General features: G+C 39.4%; 1 protein-coding gene and 1 non-coding gene across 2 annotated transcripts in view; both read right to left on the reverse strand.

Moving 5' to 3' along the window:
- The window catches only part of Unc13c (unc-13 homolog C), a 413,338-nt gene that overhangs the window by 308,718 nt on the left and 90,841 nt on the right, over window positions 1-13,779 (reverse strand). The gene's annotated exons all lie outside the window — the stretch shown is intronic.
- Window positions 4,268-4,396, reverse strand: LOC128105811 (small nucleolar RNA SNORA61). The gene has a single exon (XR_008216503.1). It is a non-coding gene; the product is annotated as a small nucleolar RNA SNORA61 (small nucleolar RNA).

Consider the following 13,779-nt stretch of genomic DNA (forward strand, 5'->3'; position numbering starts at 1 on the left):
GTGCTGAGTCACTATAGAGATGGCTGACCCTTGCTTTTGGCTTCCACATGTTTCCCTGGAGAGGGCAAAAGTCACTGAACCACAGCAACATCTGTAAGGATGAATCTCCATGCCCTGCGCCCCTCTCTCTGTTCACATCCGTCTTCATTCCTTTACTAACTGAGGATAGACTAGTCCAATTGGTCCAGTTTGAAGTGCAAGGCCAGCTCTATTATAACAGCCTGACCTCCTTCTAGACCAGATGCCGAGGCTTTCATGTAGTGGTTGTAGCACCATGGAATGGTGTTTCCCCTGCACTTTCTATCCTTCTTTCTTTCCCCTTATTTGCACTTCATGGAAACTGTTGATTTAGTGAATTGAAGTCCTACACAGTCTGTTCCGTCATCCTCCATATTTTTAGGAACCCAAGTTAATGGTCCACTGAAGCCAAAAAAGACATAGTGTGATGATAATATTTATAGGCTTTACAGAAAGGCAGGTGGAGATCCCCTTAGGCCTCTAAGCTACTCCTTCAACATTAGTTTTTCCAGAGAATTCCACACGAAGCATCAATGCATTGGTCTGGGTATTAAGAAAGTAATATTTTGCTTTTATTAGCAACTTAGGACTCCATTCAAAGAAAAATGCTGATGGAGAGATATGATCTAAGAGTTTCCCAACTTACCAATCAAGATGCCCTCGGATATAATTTAAAAATAAATGGGGCTGAAAGGACAGCTCAGCAGTTAAGAACATGAGCTGCTCTTAGCAGAGGACCCAAGTTGGATTCTTAACACCCACATCAGTTGCTCCTAACCATCTCATCTCTAACTCCAGTTATATGGGGTCTGATGCTTCTGGCCTCTGTGGGCCCCTGCACTTATGTGCCCCCCCCATCATTAAAAATAAACCCAACCTTGGAAAATTAAAATGAGTAACAAAGGAAGACGGTTGACTGTTTAATTGCTCAACTGACATGGGTTGTCAAAGTACTTGCTGAAAGAACAATGCCTTGACTTCAGTAGCCTCTGACTCAAGAGCTCGGGAAAAGAAGACTCCTTTGCGTCAGGGAGACTCAACTCAGGATTGCAGGTTTTGGCTAACCATGTTTATGTATGTGGGGGGCGAGTAAGCTACCGCCATTGATTTTAGACTGACCACTATAGACCTGAAACTCTTGCATTCATCGTGGAGTTAAAGCACACTGCCACCGAGCTGTGTCACCAGCTCCTAGTTGTTTTACTTATTTTTAATTATGTGCATGTGAGTTTGTGGGTATGTGCACATTTGTGTAGTTCAAGTGGAAGCATGCAGAGGGTGTCAGATCCCCAGGATCCATAGTCCCATGTAGTTAAGAACTGTTGGACATGTGTGCTGGGAATCAACCTTGGGTCCTCTGTAAGGGCGGCAAGTGCTCTTAACTGCTGAGCCATCTCTCCTCCCTGGCTTTAGCTTATTAATCATTTGTTTATCAGGTATTTGTGGGAAAATTGGGGATCACCTGAGGTATTCATGGGCAGTCACTGATAGAACATGCATTCAAAGTACCACCAATCTAACATAATTTAATGTACCAAATGTATATTAAAACAAGGACTTGTAACCTATTTCAGTGAATGATGGTTTTTCCTCAGGAAAAAACTAAGACATTTTAGGGAAAGAGCAGACCAAAAAAACATTACCAATATTTTTAATATAAAAAGGGACATTTGACAGTCTCTTTGCTGTACTTATAATAATGATGGCATTACTAAAAGCCAGAAAATATTTCTATTGCCTTTGTCCTGCTTATATATCAGTAGAATTTACCCTTCACCAGATATAACCCTTGATGCTGATAATATCCATGTACTATGAGCAAAATGATTTTGTTTTTCCCATTTTCTCCGTAATATCCTGTGATAGTCTGTCTGAGAATTCCATTATTAAAAAGTCTTTCTAGTCCATTAACATCTATATTTTTTCATGTATAAATGCTTGTCACCTGAAATCTATTAAGTGGTTATCAGATATGGATATCACAACAGAGACAGGTAGTTGTTTGTTTTTAAACAGATATTTGACAGCATGGTCTTATCTAAAAGAAACAGGAATGCATTCTAGTAGCATTAAAATTTTTTAAAGAGTATTTGTGTTGCTCCTGTTACAGCCTGTGCATCAAGCCAGGTATAGGAATACAGTGATTAAAATACAAGGGTATGACCCTCATTGATAGGAAAACTAATTTTATGGGAGAGGAGATGGCTAGCAAACAGATTATCACATAAACATACAGAGTGAAACTGTGAAATGTTCCCTGAGGAAAAAGCAGCAGCTGCTATGAGAGTGAGCAGGGAACTTGATATCATCTTTCCATGCAGAGAAGATGAGTCTCATAAGCACGGGACTATGGTGTGTGTAGGGGCTGGGAAACAGAGTGTGTGTGCCAGAAACTACTCCAAGAAGTGACAGCAGAAAGGATGAAGTCCTAACTCTGTGAAATACCATTGTCACAAGCAAGGAGAGTGGAGGAGGGGACAGAAGGCAGGAGAAGAGGGTGGAGAGTAGCCCAGTTAACTGTATTGAGTTGCATTTCTAAGTACCGTGTGGACCAACTACTGTTCACGAAGAATATACCCCAAAACTCTAGTAGTCAACTGACTAGCTACTGGGATTAATGAAAACAAGGAAAAAAGTGGCTGGTAATGGGCAACTACTCCATTAATAAACAGATAAAGGATAACTTTTCCCATAAAAAAATAAAGACCAAGAATTGTGAAATCTGTTGACAATTCACTAGTGTCTAAACTCAAAAAGCTAAGAATACTGTGTGTGGATATTAGATACATTTCCATCTAGCGAGCTTGTGAGCTGTCCATCAAAGCTTTTAACCAGAGAAGGTCTCCTAATCATTCTTTGGGGATTTTTAGAAAAGATCATTTTCAACCATGCTGAGATTTTTTGAGCAAATGCCTACCCTTTTGATGTTGTCTACCAGGTTCTCCTTGTTCACTGTCTAGGCTGACTGCAAATGTCTCTGTGGCTTCCAGCCTTTCTGTGGTCACAGTCTGTGGTGAGTACAGACATTTGCTTCCCATCTGCTCCAATGTTGTATCCACTGGGTGGGCCCCTTATTCTGTGACAACTTTTACTGATTCTTAGTGGCCCACGTTGATTAGACAAATCACTTGTTACATATTGTAAGACTCATTCATATTTTCCCAATGTTTGACTTACTGAAAATTCATCCCATAGAGTATGGTTTTAAGAAGCTTTCATTGATATTCTTTTAAATTTCAAATTTAACCATGGAACTCTACTCTGTAAAATTTTTAATTTTTTTTCCTGATCTTTAATTTAACAAATTTGTTAGGGTTATAGTATTTATATTTATAAATTACTATTTATAAATTATATTTTAAAATTATAGTTATAAATTAATCCATGTAAGCACAATAGCAAGCCACTCATGAGCTGTTCAAGAACAAAACTACTTCCCTTGCTAATGGGGAGAGACTTGCATTTTTCTTGACTCCACTAGTTAGATTGAACACTCTTAAAGAAAACTTGTATATGCAAAAACAATTACAATAAAAAGGAAGTATGAAGTCTCAGTGAAGGAGCCAGAGATATTTAGTGCCCAGCAACCAACTTACAATAAATGTAAACACACAATTATAAATTATAAGCTAGAAGAAAGGGGTGGTAATGCTGATATGGTCACTGTACTCTGGAACTTCAACGTCCTGCATAAGATCTGTGTAAGGTTGGGTCTATTAGTATTCTGTTATGGAGATGGGGCAGGGTGCTCAAGAGGGCCCACCTCTTCCTGGAGATGTATAGGCAGTTAGTGGTAGTTGCAGGGGAAGAGACATTTTTTTCCAGTGGTGTAGCCACAGGCAAGTTGCCTGTGCTTCTGTAAATAACCCCACCCACGCTCCTATAGACAACCCTAGTGAAACTCACTGGGTAACTTTTTAAAAGACTAGAAAGGAAAAGTGGGGCTATTTGATAATAGAAAGGATCTCAGTGGTAATGAGGGGGAACACAAGAGGGTGATGGGTTGAATATGCTCGAAATATCTTCTATGCATGTATGAAAATGTCATGAAACCAATTTTATATTAATACATGCTAATCTAATAACAAACTGTATAATTATATTGTTGAACTTTGATAAAATTATCACAGTATTTGGAATAAGCAAAAGTCCAAAGAAGTCTCTAAAAATTTATTATTATTATTATTTGAGATTCACATTTCTCCATATTTTATATTTTTCAGATTATCCCACTTTACAAAGAGCTCAGGCCTGTGTCAGTCTGGCCCTATGCTCTAAGCTAGACTACATTGCTGTGACGTGAGCCTCAGTGTATTCTTCCTCCTTTACAACTACCAAAACCAGGGTCAAAGTCTGATAGGAAGGGGAACCAGAGAGTTAGTTTTGAGAGATGTGATAAATGGAATTAGACAGTTAATGAATTAAATGCAAGCTAAAAAGTATAGACTAGGTATAGAGGAAGACATAACACAATTTATTCTCTAATACTCAGGGAATATCTAATTCCTGTAACTGGTCTCAAAGGACAAAAAACATAATAAAGAAGTTGATTAAAAATTAGGACTCTGGCTGATTAAAAAATAAAATGGAGTACTCTAATTAAACAGTAAAGGTTGATAAAGTGAGTTTGAGAGAGAGAGAGAGTGAGAGGGAGAGGGAGAGAGAGTGAGGGAGAGCGAGAGAGAGCGAGAGAGAGAGAGAGAGAGAGAGAGAGAGAGAGAGAGAGAGAGAGAGAGAGAGAGAAAGAGAAAGAGAGAGCGAGAGAGTGCTTTTCATATTCTTGCTAGGATACCTCCCAAAGTAAAGCCACTGAAGTTCAAATGTCTTCCCTCTGATAGCATGGGATCACCCAGGTAATATGTATGGATAATTTCTGGTCTGCCTGCCCATGACTCACTGTGATATACACCAAGGTAGCTGAGTGTCTAGATTCTGCCATCACATGGACTGAGCCTGATATTAAACCAAAGAGATGGGCTTTTCTCATTACTGAAATCACTGAGGGCCAGAATTTTAAATATAGCTATAACTGTAGTTATACATTATGGGGGTCACTTGTCTAGAGTCACCTCATTCCTTTGGGAATTATTTGTTATTAACATGATTTCACGAAAATATTTTCATTTCTACAATAAACATTATTGCATTTTTATTAAGATAATTTATATGTTTCTAAGCACACATTGCTAAAGGATAAAATAAAAATCCAAATCTCCAGCAGAAGAAGGTCATTGTATCACACAGGCACCTGCAGATTCAGAAACAGTAACAATAAGGCTCTCCCACCGGACCTCCTAATCGCCGAGGAGCAGGGAAGCATGGAAACGACAATGTAGGGTTTCAGTGGAAGCCTGTGCTTCAGCAGAATTGCAAATCCCTCACAACAGACTCATGCAACTCCCTGGGAAAGCCAGACTGTGAATGATAACCAGCAAAAGGCATACGGGGTCCAGTGCAGGACAAAACTAGAAAACGCCAAGACCAAGGCACAGCTCTGAACTGATAAAAATAAAGGCCGAGACATATGTTCCATTTTGACAGAAATTGGAATGGATTTTAATTATTCCAGGTCATGGAAAAAGGTTAAATTGATAAATATTTCAGTTTGCCAGCTTTGTTTTAACTGGTTAAGATCAATGACCCATGTCTTCCACCGCCATCAAATGAGATGGGCAGCTGAGAAGAGAATCTTTGTTGTCTTGTAACTAACATGCAAATTCAAGAACTCCACTGCCCAGGTCTTCATTGGCCAGCTTAGTCTTTCTACTTATTATTCAGCTTATAGCAATGGCCTGAAGATGAAACACAGATGGAATAGATGTGTTTTCATGACAACCCACAGCATGTGAATTATCCGGCTCTTTTGTTCACTTCTTACCCATCATGGCTTCTCTCTGCCCTACTGACTGACAGATGTTAGAATTAAGATATCATCCCTCTTCCTTGCTTACTGCCAATCCTAACAACCTGAGTTTGATCCCTAGAAGCCAGAGGGAAGGAGAAGACTGAATCTGACCTCTATGTGTGAGCTGTGGCACATGGGAGCTTGCATGCACATATGCACACACACAAAATAAAAGCAAAAATTTAAAAAACAAGACTATTTATTAATGACCAAAGCATAATAAACATTTGTCTACTGTGTGTCTGTGTTAAATGTTCACACATATCAATTACTTTTCCACTAACAGCAGCACCAAGTGAGGTGGACATCAGAATTATTCTCTTGGATAGATTAAAAAAAGCACACTTCCAGAGAAAGAAAGGATTTTTCCCATGGCTGTAATTTAGGTGGATTTTTAGCTTAAGTTTTATTTGAGACCCCTGAGTTTATACAAGATCTAAAACTATTGAGTTCTACTTTTAAGCTAAAAAAAGAGAGAGAGAAGAAATGATGGTTTTATTCTTGTTTACTTATTTACATACAACGAATCTAAAGCTATCCTAAGGATTGATTGACAGCTTGTCACAGTCTCTATGTTCCTGATCTAAACAAGGCAGTGTGTACTGTTAGGAGGGTGCAATGGTGTTTTTATTTCTGGTCTCCTAGTATAGGTTTCTAGGCTTTATGCCATTTACCCTAGCTACAACTTCCGTGGAATTGAATCTCAAATCAATAAAACTTCACCTATGGTTTAGGCTGACAGCCCTATTCATCCATCCAATATTTCTAATTGACAATCATTTCCTATTATTCTCAAGCCTAGCATGCTGAAAGCCAGGGTCATTGTCCAGCACTCTGTTTCAATAATATTCCAAAAGCCTTACAATTGCTGTGTTTCTGAAACATAACAAAGTCCCTGTTTCCATCTCACACTTCATGCAACAGAGTTTAAAATTTTTAAACCATTGTTTATGTCTTTGCTGGTTTTATCCAGCAGAGAACTGGAATGTTTTCAAAGGGGGACAAGACATGCACCCATGTAATGATACTTGAGGAACAGTGGAGGTCCCCAGGACACTGCCTTCCCACAACACAGTAATACCCAAGGGATGTGAGACTACTAGGATCCTACTTCTCAATACAATGATCCTCAAATGAAGGTGGAGGCCACTAGGATCTTGTTTTCCCACAACACAATGATACCTAATGGAAGATGGAGGCTACCTGGGTTCTGCATTCCGACAATACAATATGATATTTAAGGGAACACTCTAGGCCACCACTAAAACTGTGGTGAGCTAATAATCCTTCTGGTATTTAGACCAAGTAAAGCAGGTTTAAAATTACAACAAAAATAATTCCATATCATTAGCTAATATTTTAATATTTTAGGGATTTCCAGTTGGCACCAGCCTATCTTCAAAATCCATCACACCAGTCATGAGCCTTATACATCTAACAAATAGGACAGGCAGTTCTTATATCCAATTCGTTGCTCCTGACCAGTGTAGCAAGAAAAACTAATCAATGTATCAAATACCATTTGACCTATCCTAGCCCCAGGACAACATGGTTTTACTTCCCAGTTCCTATATATTGTGTATATCATTCTCTCAATCTCTTTCTTAGCTAAATGCAACAAGTGCAAGAGACAAGATAGCTGCATATGTCACATCTCCTGTATGGATCCGAAGGACCTGTAGGATGGACAGAGTCTTTGCACTTGCTGTGCTCTGAACAAATCTGTTGACTTGATGCTAAGTGACACATTACTGTCCTCTCCCATGACTGTTTCCTTTCTAAGTCTATGGACATTAATATTTTGTCAGACTTTTACTATGTTTGTGCTATCTGCTCCGCTGGTCTAAATAGAGTCCAGATGCTAGAGAAACACTGGTTATCCAATCAGCATATTTAGTGGAGTTCTGTTGTAGCAGGATTGATAGAAAACACAAAATTGCTAACTATTAATGTCTAATAAGTGTTATGTGTTGCCAGTAGGGAAATGCTCAGTGGTAGGATGTAGAAAGAAAGATTTCCAAGCAGTGGAAGGATTTGAGACTGGCTTCGAAAGTAACAATGCAAGTGGGTCATACTGTTGAAGATGATGAAGCAGCATTTTGCCCAGGCTGCAAGTTTCCTGTGAAAGGTAGAAGGGACTGCAGCAAGGGCTATAATCTTGGCCAAGGAAAAGTACCAGGTAGGGACACAGACTAGGAGACAACTTTTTCAAGCTTGAGTCCACACACTTTCTTCGGTAGATCCCAAGAAGAGAGGCTGCATTGGGGAAGTGTGTTGCTTAATTTAACTCTCTCATGAGAGGATCTAGTGAGCCAGACATGTGTTATCTCACAGGAAAAGCCTAGTCCTCAGCTGGGACAGTCAGATTCTCCAAGATCATCTAGGATGGGCAGTTATCTATTCACTCAGGATTTTTCCGGTTTGATGCCTAGAATTTTGCATCTTGGAAAATCCCCTCTTGTCTCCAAAAATTCTACCTTGATCATCACTAACAAAGTTGTACTTTTTTCTATCATAAAAATATCTTTTCCTCCCCCTAATGGATGCTGGATAAAAAGTTGGGACACATGAAATGATTCTGTAAATATAGTATAATATAATGTGACTGAAATTTATTGTCCATGGTTTTCAAATCAGGCAGTGAGACTGAGATTCTGTAGTGGCGGCTTCGAATCTACCTATTTCAAGTACATGTCCTGCAGCCATCTTTATTTGTATGGATGGATTATATTGTGACGGTGTCACCTTTCTGAAAAGATTTGTACTTGGATTGTTCTAACTGTGATGGTTTGTACACACCTCAGGCTCTGGCCTTTCCTACCTGGCACTGTCAAACACAACATCAAGATAATGAGCTGGAGGTACAGTGATGCTTATCATGGCTGACAGAGTTGTGTGAAAGTCCTCAAAGCAAAAGACATGCCCGGCATGCCTGAGTGCACCTGCTGCAGGAGACTAGTGTCTCTCTAAACATTACATCTTTCATACTTTTGACAGATGACTCTGCCCTAGTTGTTAAAACCTACACAGTGCTGTGAATACAAGCTCACTGGCTTCTCTCTCACTTTCCTTCCCAAGGACTTGATGTTCAACTGTGATGTTCTCAGGACACCTGAGTCATTGTTTTATAAAGTGTAGGCACTCACTATATTATTCAGAGGCTACTACACATGCTTCCTATGTGTAGTCAGACATTGTGACTTTCAACTACCTCTCCAAATATATCTTCTCTATTACTTTTAAATTTTAAATTCTTTGGGCAAGGCATGAAACAGCACCATTGTTTGCCAAAATCACAAGAATGGAATACACGGTGTGTATAATACTTAGTATAATGCATAGTGGAACTGATTCAGAAATGACTATAGTTATTTGAAAATTCTATCAATCTGGCATAATAGTGAAGCAATGAAGTCCCACAATCATGTAGTCCAAGTTTAATCTTGGTCTGATATTTAGACATTATTTCACCTTGAGCACACTTCATGTCTCTAAGCCTCCATTATTTTATTTGTAGCATTATAATTTTTTACCTGATTCAAAAATTATTATGAGAATTAAAGAAAGTGCTACACAGTGTTTCAATATGGGCTGAATATAACATCTCAAAAAGTATTAGTGATGAGAGTCATCAGAATAATTATGAATGAAACACTTCCATTTTTTAAAACACCATCTAAAATGCCTCTTTGTGATGACCCTGTCATGTATCTATAATATCCAAACAGTAAAGGTGGCTTAAGAGCAAGCAGCTTCTTTATCTGCTAGTCTTAGATTTAGAATCAATGTGTCTTGAGAATTATACTATTCCAGCAGCAGGCTGTTAAATATTTAAGAAAGTGTTATGGATTTAGGAATTTGCTACTTTAAATGAAGAGTGAAATATTATAAGGATATAGAAGTATATTATTTCATGAACTGTGATTATTTTCTTGCTCTGTCATATTATTATTGGATAAGCTACAGAGAGAATCTGTTAACTTCCTTCATGGGATGTAATAACATTTATTAAGTAAGACTGAAAATCATACTACTTGTGTGCTTTCTTGGAAAATATAATGGTCACTCCAGAGTTATTAATTACTCCTCATTGTTTCTTCTTTTGAAATTTTTTATGTAAGTTATACTCATTGTGACACTCGGGGATGAATCAGCAGCATTAGGAACTGGGTTATGCATCATAGCTTACTCTAGTTTGGTGGAATCACACCTGTGTCTTAGCTTGGTCATTGTGGTGGTTTGAATAAGAATGAACCCTTTCAGCTCATATATTTGAATACTTGGTCCTCAGCTGGTAGAATTGTCTGGAAAGGATGAGGACATATGTCCTTGTTGAATGAAGTGTGTCACAGGAGGAGGCTTTGAGGCTTCAAAAACCTCCAGTCATCCACAGCATGCTCCCCGACTCCTGCTTGTGAGACGTGAGCTTTCAGCTGCTGTTCCAGCCACTTGCTGCCATGCATGTCTTTGCTACACTATCATGGACACTAACCCTCTGAAACTGTAAGCCCAATTAAATGCTTTTTTAAAAATAAGTTGCATTGGTCATGGTGTTTTATCACAGCAACAGAAAGAAAATGAATACAGTCGTTTTCTAACATGGGTCATTATGCTATTCTATATAACAGGTAACGTTTTTTCTGTAGGTACGTAACTGACACTCTTTAAAAGAGCATTTGAATACTGATTTTATGAAGATGGAATTTTCTGCTCTTTCATCTAGAAGGTGCTAGAAGATTAAGCCGGATTCTGTGTGATGTATTGAAAACTCTTAGATTGATTCATGGATGTGAGGCGAGCCAGAGATGGAGAGATGTGTCTTGAAGTTTTGAATGTGTAAACGTTCACCAAGGAATCTGAATACAGAGGAGCATCTGGAAAAATGTGGTGTGTCTATATTAATTTCCCTCAACAAAAATATCCTCCCTATGGTTATTATCTGATATTTCTCTGGGATGGTATTTTGCTGTGCAGCTCAGGTTGACTGAACACTTTCCACCTTCCTTCCTCAGCCTTCGGAAAGGCTAGAATTGCCACCAAACATCACTACACCTGCCACTCTGCTGAAATTTCTTAACAAAGAGTCCAGTTCTCCCTAGGATGAACTGTTCCCAAAGGCTGCTGCGGTAGGTGGGTCTTTCTATGATGCTCCAGGGCCAAATAGAACATGGCTTGTGCTGGATAGAGTGCTACACGTGGTTTTTTTATGTTGATCCTGAATGGAGAAAATCTATAAATGAGGTTAGGATGGTGATGCAGAAGAATATGTTTATGGCCTTAATTTTCTGAGTAAATATCAGCCTTGTGAATTGTATCGGGTATAGCAGATGTCATTGAAAGTGACATGATTTTACTAAGCACACAGTTTGGAAAATACATAACACAGGTTATCTTCCAATAAATGAGAGTTAACGAGAGTTAATAACTTGCACAAAGCAGGGGAAAGTGAGACTCTTGTTGGATTTTTATTTGCTTGCTTGTTTGAGATAGGATCTTGTGTAGCCCAGAGTAGTCTCACAATCATTATGTTGTTGAGGGTGACTGTGAGCTTCTGAACCTCCTGGGTACTTGGATTACAGGTGTGCACCATCATGTCCAGTTCATGGGGTGCTAGGGAGCAACCCCAAGACTCGGTTCATGGTAGGCGAACACTCTACTGAATGAGTTACATCCCAAGTTCCTGGGTGTCTTTTTGACTGGAAGTTAGTTACCTGACAAAGGAAAATCAGGCCCCATCCGAGCTAACTAGTGCTGCACATCAAGGGGAGTTGAAGGAGAGTGTGATCTTCTCTAAAGGGAAGAGGATTTAATATGGGTGTGGAGTCATCCTGTGAAAACCCAGGATCTAAAAACTGTATGTATCTTCCTTAAGAATCGAAGAATTTTCATGTGATCAATGAAATTCAGGGGTGCATTTATCCCCATTCAAAGGTATCATTAAGATAGGGTGGTAAAACTTGATTGGTCTTTAGGATCAGGTATGTCCGCTCTGCAGGATTTCATGGAAGCCAGTGGGCACCTGCAGGCCTGGTGCACTCTAAGTGTGTGGCAGAGCCAGGAGTTCCTCTTCCCTTACACACTCCTTTCAGCTCCTATCTCTACACCTCTGGTATAATCGTGCCTGGAACTGGCTGATACGTTTTCTCTGTAATCATTTAATCAAGCTACACTCCTTCAAATGACTACTCAATTTTAGAAATTAATAGGTGCTATATGAGTGAGAAAAGCAAATGAGAGCATGGGAGGAGGAACACTGCATTCTTTTCATAAAATAGAGACAGAAATCATGAAAGCTCTTCAAACCCACACAGAAAGATCAGCATTTCACACTGCAGAAGAGGATAAGCTGGTATGTACATCTGAGAAGGAGACTGTGTATAAGGAGACTAATCTTCAACAGCGTAGAGATTGGACACTACATGAGTTGGAAAAACAAGTCATAGCTGAAGTCAATGGCAGTGTGAATGGAGGCTAAAAGTATAGACTTATGATTAAAGTATCGTGCAACAATGAACTGTGAAATTTGTCTCTGTTTCCATCCCAGAATTTTTCTGAAGTTAACAATCTCTAATCCAGTCTCAATCTAAAGTAAACTCTTAGCTCTAGAAGGAAGAGAGATTTCCCAGAAAGCACCTAACTGGAAGTGAGAATCAGTTTCCTATTTCCCTCCATCATGACTTATTATGTGGCTGGCACAGACTTTATACTATGGTGGGTGATCTCAGGGCTAAACACTTGGAGACCTTCAAGCAGAGAATGGAAGAATGTGGGGTTATCTGGAGGCCTTTGGGATTATGGCAGTGGGTACCATCATTATTTAGGCTTAGGGGAATTTCTGATTCATGAAAATCAGATTCATGAACGGGATTTGTGAAATAGGACAGACTGAAAGGAACAATTCTTGGGTACTAGAGAGAGGTTGTGATCTGAGGAAAAAGTAACCTCCAGGGCCTTGGAAACTGAGGACAAACTTAACTTTTGTGTCACATGGATAATTTCGAGGCTGGTCAGGAGGAAACCTAAGGTAGGAGTAGGGAAGGAAATAAAAGAGCAACACAGCACTCTAAACTTCGTGGAGAAACGCAAACACAAAAGCAATGTCAAATTTGTACCAGGAATTCAGAAAAAGTCACCCAGCTGTGTGACTACTGTATGTCCCCGACTCGTTAGGTCCTGTAACAAAAGACAGAGCTGCTGCAATCAAGGTGAATCACAAAGAAACAAGAGGAAACTTTGACTTCTATGCATTTGCAAGTCATGTGTCCATGGGAACAGTTGAACAGTCTTGGAAATCTGGGATGGTTTTTCTCCCCCAGTTTTAACCATGTGAAAATGAAATCAGAATACAAAGCTCCATCCCCTCTCTGAGAGTCTCTCAAGAGCTGTTGTCCATTTTTCTTCCTTCCTGCTCCTTTTTTTTTGCCTCTCTCACCAGGGCCTCTTTCCTGACAAGGATCAAGAATCCTGGTAATGGTGGACAGGAGTCCTAAGACACCTGTGAGTAAGGAAGCAGGGGCAGGCCATTTCAGAATCATGAGCCTGTCATCACATGAGCCAAAGAAACAGTGATCTTGAGAAGCATTCTGCAGAGAAAATCTTGGAAGACCAGGGGAGGAAGAGGAAGAGGAGTGGGAATCTCCAGTTCCAAAGTATCTTTCTTTACCTCTATGCTATAGCATTTTTAAAAAATGACTCTTGATTTTTATGATTTAAAAAGATTCCTATTTCTTTCACTTTGTGACTCTGTCCTTGTGCCTTCAAGACTTTGACAACAGCTTTTCCCTCAATGAGGACACACACTTGACCCTGTCTTGGATGCACTTAACACACATGAGCCACCATAGGCCTGCTGATGT

This window comes from Peromyscus californicus, unplaced genomic scaffold (assembly GCF_007827085.1).
Source record: "Peromyscus californicus insignis strain IS unplaced genomic scaffold, ASM782708v3 Scaffold_11__1_contigs__length_118956290, whole genome shotgun sequence".
Lineage (NCBI taxonomy): Eukaryota > Metazoa > Chordata > Mammalia > Rodentia > Cricetidae > Peromyscus > Peromyscus californicus.